The following is a 23,607-nucleotide window of genomic DNA, read 5'->3' on the forward strand; positions in this document are numbered from 1 at the left end:
TTGTTTAGTTTTACTTGTGTTTGAGGTTCAAGAAATGATTTTATGTGGTCTAATGGGACTTGCTTTTTCACTTGCTATTCTTTTCTAAGATTCACCCCTGTTGCATGTAACTGGACTGGAGTGTGAGGTTCATTATTGGAATAGACTTCAATTGATTTACTCACCCTCCTGTCCGTGGACATTGAGTCCTTCTAAGTTCTTTGCTTCTGTGAGCATCCCATTTATATCTCTTAGTCTACAGATGTGAAAGTGTTTCTAAGAGACAATAAATGACCAGAGGCTGCTAAAGGCTTAGGGGGAGCGGTGAGTAGGTGAAGCACAGGTAATTTTTTAGGGTGGTGAAACTATTCTCAAATAGGTGGTGGAACTGTTATGAAGTTGTTTCACTACTGAAAAGTGTGATTCTGTGATCATGGGTGCATGACACTATGCATTTGTCAAATCCCATGGAACATTATGGCACAAAGAGCGAACCTTAATATATATAAAATTGCAAAGATCATTTAGAAGGCTGGGCATTCTATGAAGGAACACAGACAGTGACAAGAGAATCTAACTATTTACAAATGGGTGAATGCACTGATGGGGGTGGGGGAAAGGTGCTGACATAAGCAACTTTGGAAGTAAGTCAGACTAGCCCAGGAACACTGCGCCCTGTTTCATAAAGTCGTTTCTATGCAGGCATGCATGGATAATTCCGATATCACGCCACATACACACTGGAGTGGAACAATTAAGTGAATGGATGGTAGATGGTGAGAGGCAGGTTTTCCACTGTTGGAGGGCACTTACAGGTAATCAGAGGGAGGAAACTAGAATGATCCATGTAATAATGGATTAGAGTTGGAGACCTCTGTATGAACTTATGTTTACCTTAATATACACACAGATGGTTACATATAGAAATATTTATAGACTAGGGGCCCGGTGCATGAAGATTCGTGCACTGGGGGTGGGTCCCTCAGCCCGACCTGCACCCTCTCCAATCTGGGAGCCCTCAGGGGAGCCCTCTCCAATCTGGGAGTTTCTGTCTTTGCAATCATATGAGCTAATTGTCTGAGACCCCCAACCCAGTTTGGTTTGTTGCTCACAGAATAATAGAGGTGTTTTTTTTCTTTGCTTCATTGGTGGAGATTTCCTGGAAGTTTTAGGATATCTTCCCTTTAATTTTTCCTAGACACTCTGATTTTATTTATGTATCTAACCTTTGCTTTCCCCCCATATCCCACTGCAACAGTAACTTGCTCCAGGCTCATTTGCTCTAGTGTCTAGGAGATCCGTCTGCCACCAGAACTATGATTCCCAGCATTCCTGGTGCTCCCTGCGCTCTTGGTTTTCCCTTCCTGCTCTGTCTCCATCCCACGGCCTCACATTCTGCCAAGTCCTCCAAGCTGCCAGCTCTCCCTCTCTGCTCTCCGTTTGGCAGCTTGGGGAGCCAAGTTCCCCACGTCGCTCCACTCTCTGCTGGCTCTCCCGCTCTGCTCTCTGCCCAGTGCCTGTGTATGCAAATTAACCTGCCAGCTTTGTTGGGTTAATTTGCATACTCACTCCTGATTGGCTGGTGGGTGTAGCGGAGGTACAGTCAATTTACATGTTTCTCTTTTATTATATAGGATATGTGTATACATATTGATTAGTACACACACGTTTCCAAGCTGGACAGGTCTAGAAGTAGTGACACCCCAGTAGCAATAAGCATCCCAGCACACAGATGGTGGTTTCCAATACCATCTCTAATAAGGAGCCAGGGTTCCTTGGAGTAGTGGCTGATTCTAGAACCAGGACAAGAAGTATACAAGGTACACCTGGAGCACCCTGTGTTGCCAGAGATTAAGGAAGGGTTCACACAAATGTAACAGCTGACATGGTAGGGTGTGTCAAAGGGACGAAGGAGCAGCAGAAAGAGCTGGAATGATTTGAGCTACAGTAGAAAGTACTATCGGATTTTTTAAAAAGTAATATTGGAGCATAACCCAAAGTATAAAAGAAATATTCCTGAGTCCATACTGACCCAAAAAATTGATTGCATAAAGAAGTGAATGGGGGAAAGAGGCAACTCTCCCTTGCATAAAAATTCCAAATAATTTCACCTTCAAGGAATAAAACCACACATGCCTACCCCACAAATGTGAGCTGTGCACAGCACTTCCTTCCAAAGAGTGCAGGGTGCAAAGGCAGGGGCTGGGGAAGAACCACTTAGGGACCAAACTTGACCCACTCCCTCAGCCGGGAGGTCAAGGTCAATGTCAGCAGTGAGGAGTCATATTAGCATGTACCCTGGATAAAATCATGGAAATGGCACCTTACCTCTTGGGGCTTCCTCCCCAAAGCCCATAACCCATGAGAAATACATCAAATAAACTCCAGTAGAGGGCCAGCCTACAAAATGCCTGACAACACTCTTAGGGAAGGTAAAGGTCATCAAGGAGAGTCTGAGAAACTGTCGCAGCCAAAGTGTCTAAGGAGACAAGGCAGGAACTTGGAATGTGGCCTCCCAGATGGGGTCTTTGGACAGGAGACAATGGGTCAAAGTGAAGGAATGTGAACCAAGCATGGACTTTAGTTCTTAATCATGTGTGAATGTCACAAATGCACCATCTGATGTAAGAGGGGCATATGGCAACTTGGTACTGTGTCCTCAGTTTCCCTGTAAATGTAAAACTGTTCCAAAAATAAAGTCTATGTAAAGTGCTGTGCATTAAGAAAAAAGTTGTAGGTAAGAACAAAATGAGGCTGTAAAGCATGCCTGTGGACCAGGGCGGGCAAACTTTGTAAAAGGCTGGTCAGTGAATGTTTTTGTCTTCATGGGCCTTATGGTCTCTGTTCCAGCCACTCAGCTCCATCAGTCACAGGCCAGAGGGGAGCGGAGGAGTATACGTATGCATTAGTAGGAACTCCTTATATATCCTGGATACTAACCTTTTACCACTTGTAGATGTTGCAAACGTCTTCTTCTGGGTTTAAGGCCTGTCTTTTCACTTTCTTTTTGGTATCTTTTGCTGAATAGAGTTCTTAATTTTCATGTAGTGAGGTTTCGTAATCTCTCCTTTATAGTTAGTGGGTTTTGTCTCTTGTGGAAGAAATCCTCCTACACTCAAAGTCAGGAAGAGGCTTCCTATATTTTCTTTGAAGACCTTGGAGGTCATGCCTTTCAGCTGTAAAGCCTCAATACACCTGAATTTACCCCAAGTCCAGAAGACATGGGATCCAATTGCATCTTGTCTGATTGGATAACCAGGAGTCCCAGCCCCAGGGCCTCCTCCATGCTGCCTGCAACACCACTGTGTCATGTCACAACCCAATACAGGCAAGTCTAATGCTAGAGTCTAGTTCAGGGGTGGGCAAACTTTTTGACTCGAGGGCCACAATGGGTTCTTAAACTGGACCAGAGGGCCGGAACAAAAGCATGGATGGAGTGCTTGTGTGAACTAATATAAATTCAAAGTAAACATCATTACATAAAAGGGTACGGTCTTTTTTTTTTTTTTTTTTTTTAGTTTTATTCATTTCAAATGGGCCGGAACCGGCCCATGGGCCGTAGTTTGCCCATGGCTGGTCTAGTTCGTTTCATGTGTCATTTATAAGCCTTGATATCAAATTATGCCCAACCTATTCTTTTCGATGCCTGTCTTCACCATTTGTAGCCCTCGTTTGCCATATATATATATATATATATATATATATATATATATATCCTATCTAATAAAAGAGAAACATGGTAATTAGCGTACGACCACTACCCTTCCCATTGGCTAATCAGGGCGATATGCAAATTAACTGCCAGCCAAGATGGCGGCCGGCAGCCAGGCAGCTGGAAGTGAACATGAGGCTTGCTTGCTTCAGTGACGGAGGACTCCAACGTTCCCCACCTGCCTTGCCGGCCTCTGAGCTTGCAGTTTGAAACATTGTAACAAATATAGAAGCTAAACAAAACCCCAGAAACCTGCTTTCAGTGAGCCGGGATCTCAGAGCTGGAGTTATACATTGTTTCGATTATAGAACCCAAACAAACCAGATACCTGCTTTCAGTAGCAGAGGCCTCAGAGCTGGAGCCAGAGCTAAAGCTGGCCCAGAATAAAAAAGAAAAAAAAGAAAAAAAGGAGCGGTTGGGAGCTTCAGTCACCCGCCAGCTTGAAAACAGCCTTCAGCCCCTCACCCAGACTGGCCAGGCACCCCAGTGGGGACCCTCACCCTGAAGGGTGTGTGACCAGCTGCAAACAGCCATCATCCCCTCAACCAGGCTGGCCAGGCACCCCAGTGGGGACCCCCACCCTGATCCAGGACACTCTTCAGGGCAAACCAGCCAGCCCCACCCATGCACCAGGCCTCTATCCTATATAGTAAAAGGGTAATATGCCTCCCGGCACCGGGATCAGAGTGACAGGGGGCAGCGCCCAAATCCCCTGATCGCCCTGCAGCTCTGTGTGTGACAGGGGGCAGGGCCACAACCTCCCTATCCGCCCTGCTCTGTTCGTGACAGGGGAAGGCGCCCCAACCTCCTGATTAGCCCTGCTCTGTTCCTGATACGGGGGGAGCTCCCCAACCCCCTGATCGCCCTGTGGCTCTGTGTGTGACAGGGTGCGGCACCCCAACCCCCTGATCAGCCCTGCTCTGTGTGTGACAGGGTGCGGTGCCCCCCCCCCCCCCATGGGCCCTGCTCTGTGTGTGACAGGGTAGAGCCATAACTTCCCCATAGGCCCTGCCCTGAGTGTTAGAGTGGCGGCGCCCCAACCCCCTGATTGGCCCTGCTCTGTGCGTGACAGGGGGTGGCGCCGCAACCTCCCCATCGACCCTGCCTTGAGTGTGACAGGGGATGGTGCCCCATCCTCCCAATCGGCCCTACCCTGAGCGTGACTGAGGGTGGCATCACAACCTCCCAATCCTCCCTGCTCTGTGCATGACAGGGGGTGGCGCCCCAACTCCCCATTCGGCCCTGCTCTGAGCCCGACCAGGGGCTGCACCTAGGGATTGGGCCTGCCCTCTGCCACCCGGGAGCAGGCCTAAGCCAGCAGGTCGTTATCTCCCGAGGGATCCCAGACTGCGAGAGGGCACAGGCCGGGCTGAGGGACCCTCCCTTCCTCCCTGAGTGCACAAATATTTGTGCACCTGGACTCTAATATATATATATATATATATATATATATATATATATATATATATATATAATATCTTTATATTGTTTTCAAAGAGGAAGGGAGAGGGAGAGAGAGGTAGGAACATCAATGATGAGAGAGAATCATTGATCGGCTGCCTCTTGCACACCCTCTACTGAAGATCAAACCTGTAACTGTGGCATGTGCCCTGAATGGAATCGAACCATGACCTCCTCATTCATAGGTTGAAACTCAACCACTGAGCCACACTGCCATATATTTTAAAAAAATCATCTTGTCAAGTTTTATGCAAAAAGTCCTGCTGGGAACTTATTGGCATCGCACTGACTCCATGAATTGGTTTGAGGACAATTGACATTTTCAAAATATTGAGTCTTCCTATCTATGAACATATGATATGTCTTCTAATATCTTTGTTTTACAAATGAGGGCACTGAGGTTCAGAGAGGTTAAGTGACTTTCCCCAGGTTGCACAGCTAGTTAGAAGGGCCACCATTTTTACCCAACAGTAGTTGCTCTAAGCTGCTGGACTGCACCAGTAATTTGTTTTAACAGAGCCTTTTTCCTAGGCTGTTGTCCCCTATAGATGGCGTTCTGCTTGGCCTTGTCATCAGGGCCTCAGGCCTGGGCGCTGGGAGTCCCGTGATTCACTACCCAGCTACCAAGTGAACATGTTAGTGCTTCCCAGGAGAGGACCCGGGCGCCTCCGCTCCCCACAAAATGTGGGCTTGTTAAAGGGAGGGTCTCCAAGCCCTTGTTTGCTCCAGAGACAGCTCATCTACCAACAGCTCCAGCCTCCGTCCCAGCGCTTGCTCTGTTTGGGAGGGGCCTGGGGCTGGGCATGAAGGGAAGAGGTTGCGGAAAGGGCTTGGTTTAGCATTGGGGTGAGTGGAACCCTTGGTGTGGGACCCACATATCAGGAAGTTGGAGTTAAGTCCCACTCTGCCATGTTCTCGCTGTGTGGCCTTGGGCAAACATGACCTCTCCAGAGTGGGACGCTGACTGTTCCTATTTCTCCCAGATAAGGTCACCGAGGGGATTACAGTAGATAATGCAGTGACAAGCTCAGCCCAGCGCCTGTCTCTCCAGGGAGCCTGTGGTGAGCTCTGTGAGCTCCGACTCCTCCCATCAGGCTCTGGGAGCTGGGACTCAGGGCCTGCACTTTCCATAAAGACTTTCTGGGATGGGCAGACCGAAAAGAGGGCTCCCGACGACAGTGAGCTGGCACTTCCAGGCGAGAACCCAGAGTGCGCGGCAGCAGAAGGGCAGAAGGGCCCTCTGAGTGCTGCCCCGAACAGGCACCACTCCTGCAGCTCCAGCGTCTGCTTGAAGGACTTTTAATAGGTCCTCAGACCGAGAGATGGCAGTTAGGCCTTCTCCTGGCTCCAGGGCCTGGCTACCTGCCGGCTGGGAAATCTGATCCGATGAACAGATAAGAAATGGTTGGAATTAGCACATGCATACGGGCACGTGATGGCGCACAGAGTGCTTCTCCAAACCTTCAGGACAATTCTCAGACAAGTCTTCACTCATAAGGAAGTGCAGCCAAGCTACCCTGTGCCCCACCCCTCCGCTCATTTCCATAGAGAGCAGGAGGCCCGCCAGGCCAGCTGGTCTGCAAGTCTGCCAAGTCTAAAATCAAAGGACTGGCATGCAAGGCAATTCATATTTTTCTAGGTGTTTTAACTGTTTTACTGAGGTACAGCAAGGACAGTAAAATGTGCAAATCCGGAGTGTGCAGTTTATGGACGTTTTACACGTGTGCACACCTGTGTGAGCACCACAGGTGGGCCCGTGGGAACCCAGCATTTCCTGCTCCCTCGGGCCCTCGCAGCCGAATCCCTACCATGGAGTGTTCTGGCTCCGGTCACCCCAGGTCAGGGCCATGGAGGGAGCTATCCCAGGCACTGCCTTGCAGCGGCTTCTCCAGGTCCTGTGTCTGCGGGGTGCACCAGGGCCTGGAGGTGCGGTGCTGAGTAATAACACACTGGTGATGTGTCCCAGCCATCGTCCTACTGTGGATGGCATTCTGGTTGTTTCCAGTTTGGAGCTATTACGAACAAGACTGTGATGAACATCACAGAAGATGCTTTATTCATAAATTCACGTCGAATTCCTGGATTATGATAGGCTTGCTTTCTTTCTGTTTTCAATCAGCTTTATTGAGGTAGAATTTACATACAATCAAATCTTGTCTTTTCATTTTCTTAGTTGTGTCTTTTGAAGAGCCCACTTTTTTTTTGTTTTAATCAAGCCCGATTTGATAAAATCTTTTCTTTCATAGTTCATGTATTTTAGTGTTTTAGCTAGGAAGTCTTTGACTGACCCCAAACCACAAAGTTTATCCCTATGTTTCCTTCTATAATTTTTATAGTTTTAGCTATTACATTTGGATCTATGATTCATTACGAGTTAAATCTTATATGTAGTATCACCTAATAGTCAAGGAATACCTTTTTGCATATTTGTTGAAAAGTCTATCCTTTCCCCTTGAATTACCTTAGTATCTTTGTCAAAATGTACATCTATATACCCATATATGACTTTATAGAAATAATATGTGTGTATATATAAATTAAAATGATTACATATTATGTGTGTAAAATAAGGTTGATGTGAGTATCAAATGGGACTTGGAAAGCGCTAAGCACAATAGCTGGCACGTAGTAATTGCACAATAGATATCTTCACGTTTATAATCATGTGTAATTATTAATTTAGGATTACATTATTGTAGTCCGCTTTCTGTAGACGAGATGTAACTCACCCTCTGCAGAGTTGTGGTGAGGAGTCTGCTGATGGAACTTCTCTTCGTGCCTGTGGTAACGTCTCCCCCCTTCTCCGTGTGAGTGCCTACAGGCAGACACGCGATAAACCACAGCTATCATCTCGTGTGTACTGTAGCCTCCGTACAATGAATAATACATAAATAGATTTTGTAGACCGGCTAATGCTAATATCCCATATGAAACAAGAGGGAGTTATGAATTTCTACCTTTCAAGTTGGAAAAGATGTTTTAAAAAATGAAACCCAGTGTTGCTGGGGACGAGGAAAAATGAGCACTCTTCGATATTGTTGTAATATTGCCAATTAGCTCAGACTTCCCAGGGCAGTCTGACAATGTAAATCGACCTAGCAATTCCATGTTTAAGAATTTTAGCCTCTTCTCCCCCAATAAGATTGTGTGTTGAGAACTGTGTGCAAAAATGCTCACTGTCCTGATATATATAGAATCAGAAAAAATAACTCCCTAAGTGCCTGACAAACAGTTGAATAAACCAGGCAGTGTGTGTTAAAATGATGTTGTGGAAGAATGTTTATGATGAATAGAATGAAGGCTGTGCCCACATTCATTTCTTCACCCAGCAGATCTCTGTTGCTGGGCACTGGGCTGGGCACTGGTGCTCTGGTGGGGAACTAGACAGGTGTGGTCTGTCTTCACGTGGCTTCGTCAAAGAGAGAGAAAGAAAAATGCAGCCCGGGGTGGGAAGTGCTGGGGAAGCAGGGCAAGGCACTGCAGGAACACACGGAGCGTCCGGGTCAGACGGGGCCGGACTTTGCTGTCTTGGTGGACTTGGAGCCATGATAGTGAGCAGAGAGAGTGGCTGAGACATGAAGGGTGAGCAGGGGCCACGCAGAGGCAGATGTGCAGGCGGGGTGAGGCGGGGGGAGAGGGCCCCAGGCACAGGGAGCCATGCTGCCACCAGCTCCAGGAGGCGGCTGCTGACACTCACAGTGGAGAAGGGCTCCTCTCCATGTGGGGCTGGCTTGGGGAGCCGTGCTGGGAAGTAGGAAGACCGGTTAGCAACTGCTGGAGCCATTCAGAGACAGGGAGGAGAGGGTGTGGTGTTGGGAAGAAGCAGGTAGAGTCAAGACATATTGAGAAAGGATATTGGTGAGGAGGGGGAAGGAGGGGACACCAGCCAAGTTCCTGGCTTGGCCATCTGGGTCAAGCGTGATCCTCTCAGGAGATGGGGACACAGGGGGGGAGACTTGGCAGGGAGGGGGAGCAGGCGCTGAGCTCTGCTTGGGTTTCCTTCACATTGTGCTCCTCTGGTAGGCAGCTGGGGACTAGAATTCGAAGCTTAGGACAGAGAGCAAAACTGGACGTCGAGACTCAGGACTGACTCATGTCGCAAACAGGTGGCGACTGGACAGAGGGTGGGTGAGAGCTCCTGTCTAGCCAGTGTTTCAAGCCATAGCTCCTAATCTATCAATTAATTCTGAAATCAACAGAGTGGGATATGCCTGGCATTAAAAACAAAGAAAGAAGACAGAGTGCAACCACAAATAAGGGTAAGAATCATTTCATGAAACTTTTGTATGAGGTTACATACGGGTATGAACAGGACTCTGCCACAGTGTACTCAGTGAATCAAAAAACTTTAAAAACCAGTCACAGAACATGTGAAGTCACACTCTTGGGAGGTCAATGAAGTGGCTGGGTTGGGTCTGTACTCTGTCCCCAGCTGGGGCTCGACTGTGTCGAGGAGTGAGAGCATGCATAGAAGCTGTTCCAGTGCAGGTACTTAAATCAATATTTGTGCCCTTAATAGTTTGCAGCAGAGAAGTTCAGTCGGGAAGAAAACATAAAATATCGCATGTCAATAATATTGTAATAACTATGTATATCAGGTGGGTACCAGACTTATGGAGGGGATCATTTCATAAGTTATATAAATGTCTAATAACTATGTCATACACCTGAAACTAATATAATATTGCTTTTCAACTTAATATAACAATAAAAATAAAAAGGGTTTTTTAAAAAAATTCCCCAAATGAACTCCTCACCTAGTTACCAGATACAAAAATACTTGAAATCACCTGACTTTTGGATTTTACATGAGCTCACTTTTCACTATTAAGATTTTTTTACTGCCGGGGTCCAACCCCAGCGGGTCCAGGGGTCCCCAAAGGTGTGGACGGAGTCGGCGAAGAAGGAATGACACGGAGACAGCGTTCAGTTGATCAGCAGCCTAGCCAGGATCTACAGCCAAGTTCTGGTCTGGATCTCCAGAGAGGTTCTGCTTAGGATTTCCAGCCAGGTTCTGTGTCCATGTTGTCTTGCTAGGTTCTCCAGCCAGGTTCTCCAGGTTCTCCAGCCAGGATCTCTCGAAGTTCTGCTTAGGATCTCCAGCCAGGTTCTGTCCAGGTTCTCCAGCCAGGTTCAGTAGCCATGTTCCCTCGCTAGGTTCTCCAGCCAGGTTCTGTCCAGGTTCTCCAGCCAGGTTCAGTCACCAGGTTCTAGTCAGGTTCTCTTGCCAATTTCTGTAGTCAGGTTCAGTCCGGGATCTTTTGCCATGTTCTTTCCAGTGAAGTTCTTCTGTCTGTAGGTTCTGTGTAGGTTCTGTGCCAATTTCTGTCTCTCTCTCCGCCTCTTGCTGTCTTGTTACATCTGTGTTTATACCAGTTGATTCAATCCTATCAATCTCTATTACAAAGGTTAGGGCGTTTCTTATCTCCATTCCAGGGAGTAAAGATTATGTAGCTTAAGCATGATTGTTCATAGTTAAAGTGATTAAATACCCGCCTGGCACTTAGTTAAGGGGTTTTATTCCCTCCCTAACTTCAGGGGAAAATCCCTACCTGGGGAAACAACCTTTCTCAGAGAGGAGACCTTGGCTAAAACACACAGTGCCAAGAAGGTGAGCAAACATATCAAGAACAGTATGCCATATATGCCAGGTCCCTTGAAACAGCAAGGATGGACCGGCTCCCGGCATTTTACGATGGTTGGTTTGATGAAAGCACAATCCCCCAAGGGTTTCCTTGTCCCTGGAGTCAGAAGACATCACTGTTATGCTAGAGTCTAGCATGTCAAACTCAAAGGCTGACACAGGCCAGATAAGCAAGGTTTAAATGTATGTGGGCTGCAAAAAAACAAAAGCTTCAATTTTCATAGAAATGTGGGTTTATTTCGATAGAGACATGCTGAATACAAAGGGCTGAAATAAATGAGTAATTGTTAACCTAAAATAATAGAACATTTTAATAAAAATTAATATTTTTTCTTGAACATTAACTTACCAGACACTAAATAACTGCACAAATTAATAAGCGTAAAGCAAATAAACCTATTTTTCTTGTTCTCCAAAAGTGAAATATTTCCTGTTGCGCACACCAAACAAGTCAGTACAAGACTAATGACATGGCAATCACTGACAAAATATTCACTGCTAGTATTAGTGGAGAGATATGGTGCGCCTGAGCGTAAAGTGCATAAGGGAAATTAATACAACACGATTATAGTTATCAGTCATTAGAGAACGTTGTAGTTTGTTATTAATTATGTGTAACAGGATATTGTAAAAATTAAGTTACAAATTTATATTAAAATGTTTCTTACATACCGTTATATTGACTGGGCTGCAAAAATATTTGTTTGGGTTGCATGGGGGCTGCAGGCTGCAAGTTTGACATGCTTGTGCTAGCTGGTTCCCTTTGATGTCAATTTCCTGAAACTGACTCTTAGAGCCCAGTGATTTATGACAATATTAGTCCATTATCTATATACTAGAGGCCCGGTGCACAAAATTCATGCACAGTGGGGTTCCCTCAGCCCAGCCTGCACTCTTTCCAATCGGGGACCCCTTGGGGGATGTCCAACTGCCAGTTTAGGCCCGATCCCTGCACACTTTTGCAATCTGGAACCGCTGGCTCCTAACCATTCACTTGCCTGCTTGCCTAATCGCCCCTAACCACTCTGCCTGCCTGCCTGATTGCCCCTAACCACCTCTGCCTGCCTGGTTGCCCCCAATTGCCCTTCCCTGACAGCCTGGTTGCCCCCAATGGCCCTTCCCTGCAGGCCTGATCTTCGCCCCAAACTTCCCTCCCCTGCAGGCCAGTTTGCCCCCAACGGCCCTCCCCTGCCAGCCTGGTCACCCCTAACTGCCTCTGCCTCAGCCCCACCCTTTTATTAGTATAGATAGATTATATAGGATAGGATTGCTTAAATGGGGGAGGGAGGGAAGCCTTTTTCAGCAGGAGGAGATGCTCTTGGCAGACAAAAATACATAATCCCTATATCTGGACTGATAGCCAGCCATATGCACTATACTGCCAAACCGGTCATTAAAAAATTGAACCACTTTCTTACACCTTACACCAAACAGCTGTTGCCCTTAAACCCCCTCCTCAGCCCCCACCTTAGGCTCTGCCTTCTGCCTTCTGACCACCCAGATTAGGTTCTGAATGGTCAGTTTCTATGTCAATCAGCATCAGAAGCTCTTCCTGGGAGCCACAATACACCCAGCAACCCAATGAGAAGCCGCCCCACACTGTGAGCTGGGAAAGCAGCCCAGCTCCAAGGCTCCTGTATGGGGAATTCACCCTCCTCACAGCCTTGAATGCCAGCAATGGCCTGTCTGAAGATGGGGCTCATGTAGCCGCCAGCGACCAGGTAGAAACAGTGTCTGAGGACCAGCAGTTTCTGGGAGAAGGGGGTGGGGGAGTAGGGGTGTGTGTGCGTGTTGTGGGGGGGGCTTTATTCCTGACACACCTCCAGGAATAAAGGTGAAGTGGGGAGAAGGGGTGGATGACAAGGAGCCTGGTGTGGAGTCCTTGCTGCTGGCCTGCCCGCGGGGAGGCGCATGTCTCAGGGAGCCTCTCTTCCAGCTCGGGAACTAGACAGTCTTCCTCCACGATCTTGCCTTCTCACTGAGAGGATCACTGCCAGAGGCAATGTGCAGGACTCTGAAAACCGTAAGTTATCCACAAATCTACAAGTACAAGCAGGTGCTGGCTGTGTGACTTGGACTAGCAGTCCTTGGAATGAATTTAAAAAATATATTTTTTATCGAATTTTAGAGAGAGAGGAAGGGACAGGGAGAGAGAGAGAGACCGCCTCCTGCATGTCCCCCACCCCAAACCCAGGCATGTGACCTGACCTGGAACTGTGCCTTGACCTAGAACTGCACTCTGGCCGGGAATCATTGTGCCTGACCAGGAATCAAACCAGCAACCTTTCGGTGTACAGGACAACACCCAACCAACTGAGCTACACTGGCCAGGGCCTTGCATTGTTTTTTAAAAACAGAAGGTAAAGTTAAGGGAGGAGTAGGTTCCCAGAATTCTCTTGGTCGTCTCATCACCTCCCTTGTCTCTCAGACACACTGAGGAGATGCCACACGCTCCTGCGGTCCAGGTTACAGGCAGCAGCAGGAGGCGAGCCCTCAGACTCAGCAGATTGTCTCGACTCCCAGCCCCAGCACTGGCTCCTGCCATTCTGAGTGCAAATGTGAAAAGGGAATGACAGGACCTTATTCAAAGGGCCCTTTGAATGACGCAAGGCAATAATCACGTGAACGTAGCACAGCGCGCATGTCAGAAGTCTCACTGAGAAAGCCCTGGTCTTCCAAGACTGGCCGTGGTGGAGATGCTGCCCGAGGAGGCTGGAACTGCCATCCTTGACTGCCTGCATCTCAGATGCCCTTCTCTTTTGTCACTTTAGTGCGAAGATGCTCTCTAGCAATGCACTTAAAATTTAGTGTCTGTACCAGTCCCCAGGAAATTCAGACCCCCCTGTAACCCCCTCCTGCCCTGGAGTCTCTCCCATGGCCCGAGGCCAGGGCTGAGGCCACCAGGGCCCTAGCTGCTCCTTGAGGCTCTAGCCAGAGCATGGGCCCTGCCTCCCGTTTGCCTGCCCTTATTCAAGGTCAGGGGTAAATGAAAGAATCATGCCCTTTGTGCACCCAGCTGGCTGCTCTGTGGGTCCTGCTCTGGAGCCAAGAAGTCCCCTCAAGGCGCCCTGCCCAGCTGTGTCCCCATGTCCCCTCCTTGAGGCCATGCCTCCACCCCCCTCACACACTTGGAACCACCTGAAGCTAGAGAAGAACAGCCCCAATGCGGGAGGAGGAAGGGAGCCTGCATTTTCTTCCTGTTTCAGGCAGAAGCGCCAGGCTGGTGCTCAGCTCCAGCAGGGCTCCACCAAGGCTGGGCGTGGTCCTTGCCCACCTCAGGGAACAGGTGCTCCAGGGAGCGGGAGGACTCCAGGCACCTCTCCTCACACAGGCCTTCCCCCAGCCCCCATATCTGCAGGGCACTGTGGGGAGGGGGTGGGTGGGGTGAGCCTTGACCTAGCAAAACGCTGTCTTACCTGAACTGCATATCGCAGAGCAACACAAAGCAGTTTTCTAGAGGTTCTTCCCTCACTTGAACAAGGTCTAGGAAACAGCCATAGAGACAACACCACTGCTGCTATAACCATCCCTGCAACTAGCACTTTCCACACTCCCTTCTGTGTGGCTGCCGTCCAGCCACCTGGCAGCCAACCCTCCCCTAATGCGTGTGAAGTCTATCATCTTTGTTTCTCTGGCTTGGTTTGGACACTCATCCGTCTGTGTGCTTGACTGTGGGGTCCTGCTCAGACCCCTTGCGATGTCAGGTACCGCACAGTGTTTACACCATATCACCTCCCTAAACCCTAAACTCTGACTTTCCAGATGCACCTGGCTCCAGAGGATCAGGGGCCTTATATAAAGAATGCTTGACATCTAGTTGCTATTCTGGTGGTGGAGGTGTGTCAGGACTAAAGCCTCCTCCCCCACCCCCTTCTCCCAGGACCTGCTGGTCCTCAGACATCATTTCCACCTGGTCGCTGGCGGCTGCATGAGCCCCATCTTCGGAAAGGCCATTGCTGGCTCTCAAGGCTGTGAGGAGGGCAAATTCCCCACACAGGAGCCCTGGAGCTGGGCTGCTTTCCCAGCTCACAGTGTGGGGCGGCTTCTCGTTGGGTTGCTGGGTGTACTGTGGCTCCCAGCCCCAGGCAGAGCCGGGAGGAGGCCAGGGTAGCTGACAAGAGCCAGCAGTAACCAGATAACCAGGCAGTTATCTCTGTCACTTGCATCAGCGGCGGTCTCAGCCAGAACTCTCCGAACCCGAACCCGCTGATGCCTGTGAGCAGCTCCCACGCCAGGCCAGGCCCCATGTGCCACAGCCCCACCCCGATGTGCCATGCGGTCTGAGGAGAGGGGAGTGTCAGGGTCTCTCCTGAGAAGTCCCTGGAGGGAAGTGGGGGTTGCTGTTACCCCAGCAGACCCCAGTGGCTCCAGAGATGCCTGTGGGCCCCACAAGGGCAAGGCCATACCCACTCTACTCCCCACTGTGTGCCAGGGTCCTAGCACAACACCTGGCTCTTCATAGGGGCTCACCTGGCCCATTAGCTGAAAGAAATAAAACACCCAATGGCACTCACTCACCTCATCAGCCGGCAGAGCACAAAGAGGCCAGAAGTTCCCAGTGGGTCTGTCTTCGCTGTGGGAGCTTCAATGCAGCGCCTACTGTGTGCAGAGCCCTGCCGTCAGGTTCCACCCAGTTCGGAACCTTAGGAAGGACAGACTCTTGTTCCTGTGCTATAGATGGCGAGCTCAGGTGCACAGAAGCAAAGAGCCTTCCTGAAGGTCGCCCGGCAACTGTGTAGTGGAGGCGCCTTCTAACCCAATCGGCCCCTCTCCAAAGCCTCAACGTGAGCCATTCCCAGGGCTGCCCCACCTCACAGCGGGCAGACCAAGCTCCACTGCTGTTCTTCCGATTCTGAGCAGAGCCACCAGCAGCCTTCTCCCAGGGCGGGAAGCCAGGAGGCAAGGATGGAGGTGATGCTGGAGGAAAAGGGCAGGAGCGGAGCAGGAGGGGCGCCCCCTTTCCTGGGCCTGGGTTCCCACTCCACAGTTCCACCCCTTCCCAGGCCCCTTCACTCCTTCCTGAACCTGAATCGCAGCTTCTCCACAAGCTGGTAGACTTCTCTCACCTCCATCCCATGACGAGCCCTGGCCCCTGTGTGCCTGGTTCAGGGGTCCACTCTGATGAGCGCCATGGCCCTGGCAAGGCTGGGAAAGCCCAGCCCCAGCCTGGTTTTCACTGAAATCCCAAGAAGCCATGTTTGATACTCTTCCCACCGGCAGGGGGCGCCGCTGAGAGCCCCGTCTAGGAAGCCCCCTCCCTGAAGGCTGAGCGGCATGTAGTGGCTCACTCCTAGGGGGTAGATGCCTCTGTCGGGGTGGCAGGAATCACCTCATCCGGGGCCTGGAGCCCTTCTCTCGGGGTCTGACTGTGCTCCGCACACTTCCAGCGCCCCACGGGGGAGGCTGTCCTCTGTCTGCATGGAAGGGCAGGCTCCTGAATGGCTAGTGCGACTTGTTACCAGCCCGGAGAGCTGGCCAGCCATCACTGTGCCTGAGGCCCACAGCTCTCAGGCCTGGGCCACGGTCCCATGCAGCCCGCTGGCTCTAGACTGCACCTTCCTTTACTTGTTTGGTTTCAAAGCAATCACAGAGGTTTCATTGCTTCCCTCGTTCCGCTTTGTTGTCGGTTTCTTCATGTAGCATAAAGTGTACAGTTTGGCGAGTTTTGACAAATGCATTTACCTGTTTAACTCACACTCACATCAAGATATGCAGCGTCTATGATTGAAAATAAATTTTAAAAATATTTTTAAAAAGTCCGGCCGCAGTGGCTCAATGGTTGAGCATCGACCTGTGAACCAGGAGGTCAGTTTGATTCCCGGTTGGGGCATATGCCTGGGTTGCAGACTCCATCCCTGATCGTGCAGGAGGCAGCCGATCAATGATTCTCTCTCATCATTGATGTTTCCATCTTTCTTTCCCTCTCCCTGCCTCTCTGGAATCAATAAAGATATATTTAAATAAATATAAATAAAAAGATATGCAACGTCTCCATCATCCCAAACGTTCCCTACACTCACTCCCCTGCATGCTCCCCCACCAGAGGCAGCCGCTGCTCTGACTGCCGGCACCATGGGTTAGTTTTGCTGCTTTTTGACCTGCTTATACATGGACTCACAGATGCACACACTTTTGTGTCTGATTTCCGTCATTCCATGTAATTTCTGTGAGATTCATGCATGTTAGTAAATCGGTCCAAAAATTGTTCCATTTTATTACTGAATAGAAATGTATGAATGTACTATAGTTTCTTTTATTCACTCTCCTTTGATAGAAACCTGGACATTTCCATTTTTGGCTAATCTGGATTAAGATGCTACAAATATCCTTGTCAAGTGTGTTATGGACATATATAGACTTACTAGTAGCCTGGTGCACAAAATTCGTGCACAGGGGAGGGGGGGTGTCCAGCCCAGCCTGCACCCTCTCCAATCTGGGACCCCTCAGACATCCCTCTTGCAATCCGAGACTGCTGGCTCCTAACCACTCTGCCTGCTGGCCTGCTTGCCCCCAACTTCCCTCCCCTGCCAACCTCATGGCTCCCAACTGCCCACCCCGGCCAGTTTCCTGGAAGGTCTCCCAGCTTAATTAGCATATTACCCTTTTATTAGTATAGATTTCTTTTGGCTAAAGACCTAGAGATAAAATCACTGGGTCCAAGGGTAGGCATATGAAAGGTAGAAACTTTCATTTTTATAACGTGGTTGTATTATGTTCTCTTTGGTTTAATCTTCAACATTAGACATGTTTTAAGCTGCCTCAAGTACCTTGTGGAAGACGGTAGGTTTTTTTGATGAATGCATGAATGAATGAATCAACAAGCCACTCATCCTCCAACCTTGCATGAGCTGGACATGGGGCCTGCTCCCCTTCTCCAGCTCATGGCTGCTCCATTTGGGCAGCAAACCGCACCACGAGTCTCAGACCCCCCAGGTTACCCCTGGCTTTCAACTACCTTCGCAGAGCAGAGCTTTGGCCGGAAATGTAGGCAAGTTGATCCTAAAGAGACAGAGTTCCCTCCACTGGGAGGGCAGAGAGCAGGTGCCCGTTCCTGCAGAGGAAGAGCAGCCCAGGCACCATTCTCAGCTCTACCACCGCTGGTGCTCAGAGGTCAGCTGCGGGCAGCGACCCATCCAGTGGGTTAGAATGTGATAATGTTATAACACTAAGCAAGGGCTCAGGTGCAGGTCTCAGCTCCCTGGGGTCACCCACATCCTTGCGCTTCACCTTAATTAATGACCCAACAAGCCACTCTGTCTCCAACCCCATGAGTTCAACATGGAGCCTCCCTGCTCCCTGGCGTCCCTGCTAACACAGCGCATGCAAGGAGAGTTCGGAATAGCCTGGTTTTCTTTGTTTCACAATAAAAAACAGAGTAAGATTTCTTCTGTCAAATATCAGATATTTGGGAAACTACTTCAAAATGCCAGTATAACGTAATGAGCACAGACTCTGGGGGCGGCTGGTTGGCTTAAGTTCTGGCCCTACCGTCTCACACTGGGTGACTGGCAGGTTCTTTAACTTCCCTGAACCCTGGTTCTCCTACCTGTGAATAAGGGCGACTCCCACTGCCTATGGTTAAAGAATGAGAGACCGCAGAAAGCACCTGCCCCTCAAAGCACTTGGTAAATTACCGGACAAGACATCTACTAGACAATGCCCGTTCCGCCCTGACTGGATGCTTGGACAGAACAGTTTTGGAGAGTTCTGTGACAAGGCAGCCATGGACCACACGGCGCTTTTGGAAGACCGTTGAAACCCAGAGGGTGGTCCAAACGGCTCCTTTTTTCCCCCTAAGGCTTCAGGCAGCATCCCTGTGAGAGGCACTGAGCTGTCTGTCTCTTCAATAAGGTGACACCCGAAGAACGATGTTGTCCAGCGCTGCCCCTGATCGAGTTTCAGTCACAGCATAATTAAATGTAGGTTCACATTGGAGAATTCTTATCCCACACATGTTCCCTGTCTCCCTGTCTGAAGAGGGGTTTCAAAATTGGACATTGTTACTTAATGGATGAAGTTTAAGGATGACACGTGGGCTTTGCGCCTCTTTAATTATGACTGGCTAATTGTAGAAAGAGCCTAATTGGATTGCCACCGGAGGGAGAGGAAGGTGGAGATGATATGGATCTCTTCAGTAGGCGCGTTAAGAAGAGAGGGCCATGGGCAGAGCTCAAAGAGGGGTGGTCTGGAGGGCGGAGCCTGGGGGCGGGTTTACCTCCCCTTCTCAGACCCCACACACTGTTCACCTGCCGATCGGACTTGGACAGAGTCCACTGCCCTCCGTGTCATTTTGCTAAGAACTGGGAAGTTTGTGAAATGAACATCTAACCAGTTGAGTAGTGCAATGGTTTCCAACCTGGGGCACCCCCCGCCCCACCAGTCCCCTCACCCAAAGGCATTTGACAACATCTGGAGACATTTCTGGTGCCATAACTGGAAACTGGGTGGAGGTTGCTACTGGCATCTAGTGGGTAGAGGCCAGGGATGCTGCTAAACTTCCTACAATGCACAGAACAGTCTCTCCTATGACAAAATATTATCTGGCCCAAAATGTCAATGGTGCTGAGGTTGAGAAAGCCTAGACTAACCTGTCCTGAAGCTAGAGCAGCAGACCTGGCGGAGCAGTCTTTGAGTGAACGTCAGTGTGTCCCTGAGGGATGTGCTCCACAGACACGTGCTCCCGAGCAGCCCCCATTAGCAGCCATCGCCAGGTGTCCTGCGCAAGGGATCCCGCCTGAGTTTCTCCTGTTAGACATGGCCCTTGGGTAGCTGCCCACCTGGTGGGTCATCAAATTGGCCAAGGAGTGTGTTCTATAATTTGGCCACCAGGTGGCAATCTTGGAATGCTCTTTCCCAGGGAAAACTTGGACCTGAGCTGGGCCAGTCTTCCCAGGGGGAGGCCTTTGCTTCCCGTCCATTGCTTTAAGCACCTGGTAGGCTTCAAGAAGAGAGAATTTAGGGGGGGAGAGAGGCATGAACTGGAAAGAGTGTTTAACATTCCTTCCGGCTTAGCAAGTCAAGTGCACTTACAGCCCCAACCCTCCTCCCTAAACAAACTGGGATTCCCCCCTTCAGCTCTCCTGTTAGCAGCGATTGTCCTGAAAGATGACCTTGAGATGATGAGAAGATGTGACAGGAGATGGGGGAGGTAGGCAGACGCTGAAACTATGGGAGGGGGGCTGGTTCATCCCTCTGGCCACAACTTGTGCCTGGTGCTCCGCGTACATTATCTCCCTTTGTCGTTCCAGCATCACAGCCTGGTGGTCATTTTAGAGAGGGGCTTAGTATCGGCCAAAGTCACTCAGTAGCTCCAAGCCCCGTCCTCTCCACCGCCCAGGGGCCTCCTGCTTACCATCAACGTGGGAGAGTTCCTCTCCTGTGAATGGAGGTGGGGAGTGGATTGACTGGGGTCCTGTGACTTATCACTTGAGGAAGGAGACTTCTGAGGTGAGAAGAGGCACTCACAGGCTGCACCTGGGACAGCAGGAGCCGGCCCAGATGAGGTCCCCGCGCTAAGCTTCCTTTCGTCTCCCAGACCGCAAGCTTCTGAGACCCAACAGGACTGTTTCCAGCTTTCGTAGTATCTGTGAGAACTCCCAGTGCAGCCGCCCTCACGGAAGATCTGAGAGAAGATGCTAAGACACCTGGACAGGCTGGAGCTCGGGGCACGGCTGAGGCCACGGGGTGTGGCTGCCTCCCGGTAACTCCAGGCAGGCGGGGAGTCTGTGCCCCCAAGGAGACTGGGAACCAAAGGAAACAAGTGCTTCTTTTATCGTTTTACCTGGACACCTGTGGGTGTATTGTGTTATTTGGAAACGTGTGTGTGTGTGTGTGTAACTACCACCTCAGTGATTGTAAATGTGTCATTTATTAGTTTATTGTCTCACCTTTCCTAATCCATCCTTCTCAGCCCTCCTGTGATTCTGGAACCGAAATCTCACCAACTTTTCTCCTTTCCCAACTGGCGCAATGCTGCTCTGTGCCAGCAGAGGGCGCCGGCGGGACACTGCAGGAGGAGGCGCTTCTGGGTGCCTCAGGCTTCGCCTCCTCCTTGCTCCCGAAGTGTGCGGCCTCCCTGGAGTGTCCTTCAGCCGAGCTGATGGCTTCCAGGGAGCTCCGCAGGCACCTCGTCTGGCTCCCAGTGAGTTCACAGCACCTATGGGCGGCTTCCCGGAAGCTCCCTGGCGAGTCCCTCCGGTGCTCCGGACCGTTCAATGCTTTCCCTTTTGGAAGCTGCACGGTCCCTCCAGGACAGTTTCCTGCCTGACCATCCTTACCTGGGTCACCTCAGCAAACCCCGCCAGCCAGTGGCCACAGCCCCAGCTCTCCAGCGAGATCGGAATCCCAGCCTTGCCCGTGAGCAGGGCTCCGAGTCCTACCCAGGGCGCTCGCCTCGGCTCCCAGCCGCGCCGCCGCCTGCACCTCCCGGTCCTCCTCACCCTCAGAAGCAATGTCTGCGGCAACACCCCCTGACCTCGTTAATAATTCTGTAATCAGCTTTCCCCGTTCAATGTCCTGTGTAGTCTTGGCCTTTTGTCTCCACCAGTGAAGGTTTTCTGTCTTTCAGTCGTGATCGGCCCTTGACATTCTTTTTGTGTTTGGCTTGCTCATCAAGGGACTTGTTTGTAGAAATACATCAGGGAATAAATTCTTTCCTCTGCCAAGGGCAGGAGACACGATGAGTGCTACGTGGTGTCAGTAACTGACCCTGAAGCTGCACAGAACTGAGGAATATGTGCAGCCTCCAAAAACCCATTACTCCCATGCTTTCAAGTCCCCTGTGTTGATTAGGCATTTTGCAATAAGAAGCAGACAAGCACCCTCCCCTCTTTAGGCCTCGGGATCCTTCTATAAAATGAGAGAAGAGGCCCAGCTGGCGTGGCCCAGTGGTTGAGCATCAACCTATGAACCAGAGGCTGAGGTTCAGTTTCCTGATTGCCGGCTCAGTCCCCAGTGTGGGGCATGCAGGAGTCAATTGATCAATGATTCTCTCTCATTATTGATGTTTCTATCTCTCTCTCCCTCTCCCTTCTTCTCTGAAATCAATAAAAATATTTTTAAAAAATCCTATATAATAAAAATGCAAATTGACCAAACGGTGGAACAACCGGTCGCTATGACGCTCACTGACTGTCAGGGGGCAGACGTTCAACACAGGAGCTACCCCCTGGTGGTCAATGCACTCCCACAGGGGGAGCATCACTCAGCCAGAAGCCAGGCTCACGGCTGGTTAGAGCAGCTGGTGAGAGCAGCAGATGGTGGTGGGAGCCTCTCCCGCCTGCATGGCAGCGCTAAAGATGTCCAACTGACGGCTTAGGCCAGCTACCACAGGGATATCCCCCAAGGACTCCGAAAGGGCCCAGGTCAGGCTGAGGGACCGCCCCTCCCCCCCCGAAGTGCATGAATTTTGTGCACCGGGCCTCTAGTAATAAAATAAAATGAGAGGACAGGGTGTTCTCTAACATGCCTTCCCACTGTGATGACCTTACATTCCATGACAGAATGTGTGTTCTAGAACCTTCTATGTTTCTCACCTTACACAGATGTAAGAACCCTCAGTCTGTCATTCAAGGCTAGATGTTTTCTTGCTTTAGGGAAAGCATCATTTCCAACAATGATACAAGTACTTTGTTGCACATTATTGCTTTGCTGCAACCACCTTATTGCAATACGTATGCAGCCAACAAAGCTTGCTGTGTTAATCATTTACCTATTAATGAGAACAAGTAAGGAAAACCATCTGACCAATGTTCACCTTTGCAGAGAAAATGATAAAGGCCCAGAATAACTGAATTGCTCAGAGTTACAGGGTTGGGTGTGACAGAGTGAGGATTAGAACCCAGGTTGCTTGGGTCCCAGTTTAGTTTCATATGTCATATTACTCCTGTACCATCTTTTAAATTCTCGATCAGTTTTTTTCTTCTTCTTGAAATCATGTTTGAATGGCAGCAGAAAGAAGTCACTCTATGCCTAGGGAAGGGGTGTGTGTGTATGTGAATTCATCATTTATAAGAGACAAATACAAGGCTGTTCTTAAGGAGAGGGTAAGAGAATTCTAAAGAAAAACTTTACCTCTTGCTGATAATGAATGCAAAATAGCTCTGTGCAATTCCTTAAACACAACACTTTGAAGGATGCTCTTATTAAGGACGAATTTCTCATACACTTTATGGGATAAGCAGGCTCTTCACTTATTTTTGTGTGAGCGAGTCCAGTGGTTCTCTGCAGGGGCAGCTTGGTATCCCAAGGGACATATGATAATGTCTAGAGACATTTTTAATCCAAAATGTCAAGAGTGACAAGATTGAGATAACCTGATCTGCTTAAACATGTTTCTTAAAATCCTAAATCACAGAACTGATAGTAGCCATCTCAATGTGTGTGAGGTGGTACCTCACTGTGGTTTTTGATTTACATTTCCCTAATGATTAGTGATGTTGAACATATTTTCATTTGCTTTTTGGCCATTTGTCTATCTTCTTTGGAGAAATGTCTATTCAAGTTCTTTAACCAGTTTTTTTAAATTGGGTTGTTAGTTGAGTGGGTTTTTCTTGGCTATAGTTGAGTAATATTTTTTATGCATTCTGGATACTAACCTCTTATCAAATATATGATTTGCAAATATTTTCTCCCATGCCATAGGTTGCCTTTCCACTCAGTTGTGTCCCTTGATGCACAGAAGTTTTTAATTTTTATGTAATACATTTTTTTTTTTATTTTTGTTGCTTGTGCTTTTTGGTGTCATATCCAAAAAGCCATTGTTAAATCCAATGTCATAAAGTCTTTCTTTTCTATTTTCTTCTAAGATGTA

The sequence above is a fragment of the Myotis nattereri genome (assembly GCF_964212035.1).
Source record: "Myotis nattereri genome assembly, chromosome: 7".
NCBI lineage: Eukaryota > Metazoa > Chordata > Mammalia > Chiroptera > Vespertilionidae > Myotis > Myotis nattereri.